Genomic DNA, 6,674 nt, shown 5'->3' on the forward strand with positions numbered 1-6,674 from the left:
TTCATAATAGGATATCTTACAAATTGTGTGATATACCAAAAAATTTGTATGATATTCTATGACATCTCTTTGATGACTGTACGATTTTACAGAAATGTATGACATTTGTATGATAATTTTTTATGATTTGTACGATAAGTCTGTGATATTTTTATTACAAATTGTAGGAGTTTATTGCATCGTGCAACTTTTTTCAGCAGGGGCAGGAGACAGTGAGGACCAAAATGGAATGGCTGACAACCTAATGCATTGTTTTTTTTTGTTGCTTGCACTGCCTGTATACTATTGCGGGTGATTTAAATTTTTTTAGCCCTTACATAATTTTTATTCTAAACTGAGTGAAAGTTACGATGGTGCTGACCGTGAAGGTTGATTTCACAGTAATACGTACCTTACGTGCGCGACAGGGCCGAACTAAGACGATTAATTAGTCAGAATAAACTAATCAACTAATATTTTTTTCTTTCAGACCTTGAACCTCGAAGTCGAGCCCACTTATTAAGTTTTCTCAACCGATGTGGTTCGATTTATATACTGTAAAAATTGTGTGCCTTTGAAAGCTGGTTAAATTGCCTCTCCCACATTGCACAGTAATTTGCTCTGTAATGGACGAAAATCTGTATTTTTATGGTGCAGAAGAAGTTAACGGTGTGCGTGAGAATAACATGCGCCTCGGCCCCATTTTATAAACGTGCAACGTGGGAAAGCGAACTGAACGAGGTCACAAAAGGATATTTTTGATGCTCGACATTCCCAACCACTATGAGGATTTAGAAGATAGAAATTTTATGCTCGGCTTTCATTTTTGCGGCCTTTAAACTCGAAATACAATCTTTAGCCCTTAAACCAAAAATTTGAACGTTTATTGATCAATTTTTATTAATTAACCGTCTTTTAGTTGAGCTATAGCGCGTGCATAGTGTCCAACTTTCTGTACAGTCCACATTCGCCGACCGCACCGACCAATAACTCAAAGTTTCTAAAATAAAACTCTTTAAAAGTTAAAAGAACACATCCTGTATGTATGCGTACTTCGACAGATAAGGCAGAAGGACACTAGAATAATCACTAGTGAGTGAAATAAAAATAGGTCAGAACGGTGGCCTCCTTTGCCGATTCGAAGCGAGCAATCAACACGGAACGTAAGCAAAGCCAGTGAGACATCCGAAGGGGGTCTCTTGCAGAAAGCGTCTCCATACCTAAGGAAGCCGGCTTTCGATGTTCAGCGTGTGAAATGGTAGTGCTGACTGAATAGTTACAGCTTTCTTGCCGTTTCGCTCAAACATTCAGTCACGCTCGCCCTCCCCATTCCTTACGAGGGGCTTCTTGACAAGACAGTTACAGGAGAAGGATGATAGCTCTCGTGCGAAACGCTTTCAACCGGCTCTTCAACCTTGTGTGCGTAAATCTTTGGTAAGTCGTTTCTTGCTATAACGCCTTTTCTCCTCTCCGAGTTGCCTTAGATCGGAATCTCAAAGCCACCAGCTTAAGGGGACCCTGCGTCCAAGTTAACTTGGTGGGTATCGTTACATTGCGGCGTTAAAATTGCAACGAGACAACTTGTTTATGCAGTTTGGTTTGGTTTATGGGGTTTAACGTCCCGAAGCAACTCAGGCTATGGGGGACGCCGTAGTGAAGGGCTCCGGAAATTTCGACCACCTGGGGTTCTTCAACGTTCACTGATAACGCACAGTACAAGGCCTCGAATGTCGAATACTTACAGCCTCCTCTGACAGGCATTGCAACACAGAAAAGAAGAGGGAGGGGCATATCAAAAGTGAAGGAGGACTTAATCTGCTCTAAAGTTGCTATAACAAAAAGCAGAAAAGCAGGAAATCTTAAAAGATTGGCACAAGACAACACCCATCGAAGATCGTAAGCGGCAAGAGCAAGAGCTTAACAAAATAAAAGGAATACACATCCAGAAGATTTTATTTATTCTCTAATAGTGTTGGCCACTAAAGGCCATTACAAGGTCGAAGGCCATGCACACTTTTTCACAACCGAAAGCTAAGGTTGTAATAAAAGAGAACAATATTACAACAAAAACAACAACAGTAACGTCCACCGCGGTGACTCAGTGGTTACGGTGCTCGGCTGCTGACTCGAAAGACGCGGTTTCGATCCCGGCCGCTGCGGTTGAAATTCGATGGAGGCGGAATTCTAGAGTCCCGTGTACTGTGTGATGTGAGTGCCCGTTAAAAAACCCCAGGTGGTCGAAATTTCTGGAGCCCTTCACAACGGGGTCCGTCATAGCCTGAGTCAATTTGGGACGTTATACTCCCAGAAACGAAACAACACATACCAGAGTACAAAGTTGCAACGCATTCAAAATTAATTTTACAGGTTCTTGGTAATATTGCTTTCAAATGATGAGAACGTATGAGATTCTGCTACAGCACCTGACAACTAATTACACTGTGGTATTCTCCTCGAGAGAGAGAAGCCCTTTGCTGAAGAGCAGAGATTTTAGCCGGCATGAAAAATTTGCTGACCTGCTACTCTGCGTGGGGAAGAGAATTGCGGATAGAAATACGGTAGAACAGTGGCGCTCAGAAAAAAAGAAGTAAAAAGTAAGAGCAGAAAAAGAGGAAAAGCTAATAATTAAAAGAATAAAAATAAATGGTCATTAATTTGGGCTGAGATATATTAACGAGTAATGCAGCGAGATATTAAGTGCTGCACTGAAATGTCCTAGAAAGAAAATGACAAATTTCACTGCATTGTAGAGGGCAAAATAGGGAGATGCACGGAGATAACAGAGTTTGTTAAGTAGGCCAATGTCTTTTAAATAGGAAAATAAAAAGTTGATGGCACGGCTCTGCTCTGCAAAGCAGGCTCAGGGACCTGACACACAGCCTACTGTTAGAGGCACATAGGTGAGTGGCTCCAGACAATGTTCATAGTATGCGCGCTCGTCGGCATCCGCTGGGCATTCAAACAGAATACGCTGTACTCTTTCGACTCAGCCGAAATTCTGCCATTGTTTATTTAAACTCATCATCATCATCATCAGCCTGACTGTGTCCACTGCGGGACAAAGGCCTCTCCCATGTCTCTGAAATTAACTCTGTTCCGTGCCAGCCACGGCCACCGTATTCCCACAAGCTTCTTAATTTTATCCACTCACCTAACCTTCTGCCGCCTCCTGGTACACTTGCCTTTTCTTGGTGTCCAGTTTGTTACCCTTAAGGACCATCTGCGATCCGGCATTCGCATTACATGCCCTGCCAAAAGTCATTTCTTTTCCTTGATTTCGAGTAGGATGTCATTAAAGCGCCATTAATGTCATTAACGTGACACCTATCATTTTCCTTTCCATATTTTGCTGCGTTGTCTATAACTTAAGCTGAACCCTTTTCGCTAGCCTTCACGGTTCTGCCTCATAGGTGAATACCGCTAAAATACAGATTGTTGGCACTAATGAACCATAAGAAAAAGATCATTCTCAAATTTGTGTACCATCCTGCCTCAATGTCCCCTAACTGCATCACATGGTTCATAGTAAATGTTGTCTCTCAAAATATGTGCGCATCCTTTATTTTATAAAACAACGTTGGCCGTTATCCAAGCCACTTCACGCCCTTTACTTGGAACCACCGTGTAGGAGCGTTCTGAAAAATTGCGCCCTTTGGAATTTCCGTATTTTGGGTAACGGGCTTACGGTCCTATAGCGATTTTCTCGATTGGAACCTCACACCGATGAAATTGTTCGCTTTTTGAAGAAGTCGTGTTTGTGTGATTTGATGTTTGCATGTGCCCTAACTCTTCCCTTTAAACCCAGACTTTTCCCCTTATCCTTTTACATCCCTCCAACCTTAACCCCGGTACCTCCTCTCTCCTGGTTGACATGCACACCTCCTGAAACAGCGCTGCTCGGCTAGCCTCCCTCGATCAGGTCCTTGCGCTAGCTTTTGCCAGGTTCGATTACCAAAGGTGGCCTGTGCGGCTTCGTGATTCTTAGCCCCGCTCCTCTGCCTCGGAAATCTGACCTCTACTTTGGTCAGTCGTCACTTGCTCCGCAGGCACTGAAGACAGAAGGCTAAGAGTCAGCTGATGTAATTGCATAGGAGCTGGCGCGCTTGTACTGCTCCACGGCGGCTCAGCCCTTTTCCTATGAGAAGTTGCGCTTTTGTTTTCTCAGTGGGCTTTTTTACTTCCATTGGACCGCTACATCACTTTTTAGCGTTTGGCTTTACTGATTGTCGGCTCTTCGACGGATCAAGCCGCAACCCAGGCCGGGTTGTTGACTTCGAAGTACACTAGCATTTTTTTCCTGCCGGCAGATAATTGCGGAGGTACTGAGATTCGAGCAACTGGTCCGGAACTCTATCTCCCATCCTTCTATCTCCTCTATCTCTCCTCTATCTCCAAGGCATCGCTGTGCACAAATGGGTATCGGTGCTTAAAATGTAGTCTACCTTTAATAACTGTCCGCACCAGGCGTGGTCAAGGAGTGCGTCCGTGCAGGAGAGGTTTCCTCAAATCGAGGGTGCAATAAACCTGGTCTAGAGCGCTGCATAGCTGGAAGTAACAGTACCTACATTTACGTCACTTGACTGCGGCCCAAGAGGTTGTGAGCAGCGAAGGCAAAAAAAAAAAAATCTCTGGTGTTGAGTACATGATCTCGGATTGCTTGTTTTGGTAGGCTAGTGTTCCACTCTGGCGAAGAAGCATTACATAAGCACCCGCACAGCTCCCGTTCCAGGTAATATCATAGAAGCGCACGTACCAGGAGGTGTGAATACTAACTCGCATCTTTGCCGTGTTTGTCTTTATTTTATACCCATCAATGACAAGTTTTAAATTGTTTTTCCAGCACTGTGTCCTTGTTGCCACACTCTGTGTTGTTCAAGCTCGCACTCGGTTGAAAGGCAGCGCTCAGAAGGGAATAAAAACTGCTGTCAAATCCACGGTAGCGGTTTCGCAGCTTGACCCTTGCGAAAGACAACTGCAGATAGCGCATGATGCGGCGCGCCATATGCAAGGCGCGGACTTGACAAGATTAAAATAGTCTTAATCAATCATGTTGTCGAAGTCTCCTCAGGGTACGCATATATCATGTAGAGTGTGGACCCTGAAGACAGGGTGTCACAGCTCCCACCGCCAGTCATTTAGCCCCAAGCGACGTATTGCACCTCCGAACGAGAGCCGTACGACTCGAATGCTGCTGAGGAAAAACACGGGCGGTGCGCTTGCGGCGGACCGCAGTCGACGAAAGGTGTGCAAAGCGAAAGGCTGCTGGCTCTGGCGCTTAAACATTCAGTTATGTGCCAAGCGCCTAACGCTCACTTACCGTCGAGCCCGGTGTCGCTGATCTATAGGACGGGGGGCCCAACTGCACGGCACCCGGCGTTCGTCGTCGGCAGCTGAAGGGGGAATAGGCGCTCGGCGATGCAGCCCGCCGCTCCAAGATGGCGCACCATCGATCGGCTCCGCAGCATCCCGTCTCCTCCTCCTCCACGCGCCCCACTTTCCCGGCGCCGAGGGAGAAAAAGGCGTAGCCGCAGGCCGGGTGTGCCGCATCCCCTTTCCCGGGAGACGACGTGGGAGGGTTGTGTCGACGCGCGCTCGGGATGCGGCGATCGTCATCCAAACATCCGCGGAGGAACACCCTGAACATTCGCCGCGCAGCTGCTTAAGCGACGCCGTGTAGCGCAAAAGAAGTCAGCCGTTCCGCTGTTCATGAACGCTAGGCTGAACGTTCGCACAGGCGCAAGTTTTTTTAGGGCGATAGCATTATCCCGATGGGTATATGTCAGGTGCAAGTAATAAATACAAAGAAATCAAATAAATAACCACGACTGTGATTCGAACCCGCAGCGGCGCGAATATGTCAGCTTTGCAGGCCGGTGCGCGAAAGCACTAGGCTATCGACGCATCTTTTTGTTGCGAAACCAACACTACGCTAGCCAGCTCGGCTTGTCACGTGGTCCCACTTCAGCTGACAGGCTCAGCATGCCGGTCCAACGTTCACGGTTTTACAGGCTGTGCAGCCCGAGCACGAAAATCATGTCAAAGGGTTCGTGGTGATGTTGGGTGGTGATTACGTAACACACACAGTGAAAATTCAAAGCAAAGGCTTTCTTCAGTCTCCTTTGTAGAATGCCCCAAAATAATATGGCGCCTTTGCAGCCAATACGCGGTGTTCAGTGCTTTCAAGGAGCATCTCGTAGGCGACCATTAACAGAAGAAACAGAAATATTTTTGGTTGTGAAGCCACATTCTAAAAAGTCAAATTTTGGCGTGAAGTTTGAAGAAAAAGGTTTAGTACAAGGCGAAATCGGCATTTTACGTACTCGTCTCAGCATATCATTACCAATACAATTATAGTAGAGAGAGCAATACGATGAAGACGGAAAGAGCATAAATATCAATCATTTGCATAAATTTTTGCGTGAAACAGAGATTACACACTCATAAGAAAACCGAAATATCAGAAAAAACACTGAGTCATAACCGCGCTACATAAAACCATATAATACGGTCCGCTCGAGAAAATTAGAAGATACCATTAAGTTGGGAACAAAGTTCACAAGGTTAGTTTGCAGGGATGTTCTGGTAATTGGAAAGGCGCTGTCAGGGAAACATGCAACTGACTGTCTCACATATAGATGTGCCTCGCCGCGGTGGCAAAGTGGTTACGGCGCTCGGCTGCTGACCCGAAAGACGCG

The 6,674-nt window shown here is 45.8% G+C and overlaps 1 protein-coding gene across 1 annotated transcript in view; it reads right to left on the minus strand.

Annotated features, from left to right (window-relative positions):
* The window catches only part of LOC149325148 (glutamate receptor ionotropic, kainate 2-like), a 76,870-nt gene extending 71,446 nt beyond the window's left edge, over window positions 1-5,424 (minus strand). The window contains exon 1 of the mRNA XM_089563140.1: window positions 5,297-5,424. The gene's annotated coding sequence lies outside the window, so the exon portion shown is untranslated. The remainder of the gene's footprint in view (window positions 1-5,296) is intronic.
* Window positions 5,425-6,674: the final 1,250 nt, after the last annotated feature.

The sequence above is a fragment of the Amblyomma mixtum genome, chromosome 10 (assembly GCF_055824585.1).
Source record: "Amblyomma mixtum isolate Tamu chromosome 10, ASM5582458v1, whole genome shotgun sequence".
NCBI classification, from domain to species: domain Eukaryota; kingdom Metazoa; phylum Arthropoda; class Arachnida; order Ixodida; family Ixodidae; genus Amblyomma; species Amblyomma mixtum.